General features: G+C 31.3%; 1 long non-coding RNA gene across 1 annotated transcript; it reads left to right on the top strand.

Annotated features, from left to right (window-relative positions):
- Positions 1-322: 322 nt before the first annotated feature.
- Positions 323-1,121, top strand: LOC105641551 (uncharacterized). The gene has a single exon (XR_016319276.1). It is a non-coding gene; the product is annotated as an uncharacterized LOC105641551 (long non-coding RNA).
- The last annotated feature ends 576 nt before the right edge of the window (positions 1,122-1,697 follow it).

Below are 1,697 nucleotides of genomic sequence, written 5' to 3'. Positions count from 1 at the left end.
AATTCAGTTTGATACCAACTTGATTTTCATGCTCTGCGGTTCAGATTAGATCATTTTAAAATCTATTTGATCATATTGAATCAAATCAGTTCAGTTCATTCCGCTACTTTTAGTTATAGTATAAAATCTAGAAGTTACCTTGAAATGTCAATACAACAATAGTCAGGCGCCATGCAAGGACAAAGGGCAGCTCATCCCAAAACAAAAATATTAAGGGTAGTTGACTGACTTATTCAGTTCCTAATCTATAGAGTAATAAGCAAGGGCAGTTCTGACATAAAAAAATTAAACTTGCAAAATTAACTCCATAAGTACCCTCCATGGCTCCATCTCTCTTTATCCCCATAGTTAACAAATCTCAGAAATCCTCTCATTATAGTTAATTCACTTCATACCCTCTCACCATCTCCTTTCCAGTTGAACAGAAAAGGATGGAATTGGTCAATTTGAGCAAATTCAGCAACACTCATTCTCTGCAGTTAGTCACTAAATACTTTAGCTCTGTTTTTTACTTCTCTGTTTTATTACTCTGTTCTTCAATATTTCCTTTCATAATCAATTTCATGCAATTCTTTTGCTCTTCCATTGGAAAGAACTATATGTTTCTTCTTTGCAATGGAATTCTTGTTTTTATTGCCAAGTTTTCTGGTCTAATTGGAAATTCTTATCAAGAAACTAGTCCAATCAAGAAAACGGAGGAAAGAATGGTCATTGAAGTTAAAGCAGAGGAAGAAACAGAGGACAAGTCTTTAATTATGGAAAAAGAAGGAAAAAGTTTTCCTTTGATCACACAAGACAGAGAATGTGAGATAATTTCCATTGATGAAGAGGAAAATCAAGAAGGAGAAGAAGAAGTTGAATTGCTAAGTGCAGAAGAATTGAACAAGAAATGTGATGATTTTATAAGGAAGATGAAAGAAGAAATTAAATCCGAAGCTCAAGAACTTATTATGTTGGTTCAGTATTAAAATTAGTAGCTAGAAACTGGAGTTCAGGAGGAAGAAGAAGAAGACTTAATAATTAAGATCCTAATAACTTTGTAGTCTACATAATTTTGATTTTTGTGTACAAATTATCTTGTAATGCAAATTAATTAATTTCTATAGAATTTTGTTGCAATATTGTTAAGTGCATCACAGAGTTATCTGTTGAACTTCTGGAATTCATTCATTTTGACTTGAAACTTAAGGGAATCCCAAAATTCATAGGAATAATTATCACTATCTCCTAGAAAGAAAGGGGCTTTCCTTTTAACTCCTTCAAAATCAAATGGCCACTGAGTGCATAAAAAAAAAAAAGAAGAAAAACCTAATATTTTACCCATCTTTTAAACTTAAACAAAGTTAAAAGTTTATTTCAGTAATAAAAACAAAATGAAACAAGTATTTAAACTTAGGGATCAATGTGAATGTCTAAGTAATTTTTTTTTAACAAGGAGGTATAATCCGTTAACTATTTAACGTAAAAATTTTTTATTCTCACAACAGATGCGCTTTTGAAACTTAAATTTATATTTTCACTCTTCTAGAGAATTGACGTCGGATTATATCGCAATTGATATTTTATAGATTGTCTAGTAAGTTTATCGGCGGATTGTTTATTAAATTTAATTTTTCCTTTAGCGTGGAAAGCAGTGAGCAAGCAAGTACACCACTTGACTTGGAAAGTCTTTGGCAAAGAGAGGTCAATAAAAGATT

The sequence above is a fragment of the Jatropha curcas genome, unplaced genomic scaffold, assembly GCF_041381405.1.
Source record: "Jatropha curcas cultivar XTBG-Jc1 unplaced genomic scaffold, XTBG_Jcur_1.0 HiC_scaffold_626_pilon, whole genome shotgun sequence".
Lineage (NCBI taxonomy): Eukaryota > Viridiplantae > Streptophyta > Magnoliopsida > Malpighiales > Euphorbiaceae > Jatropha > Jatropha curcas.
The sequence above is the reverse complement of the archived record's forward strand: the minus strand, read 5'-3'. Positions and strand labels throughout refer to the sequence as shown.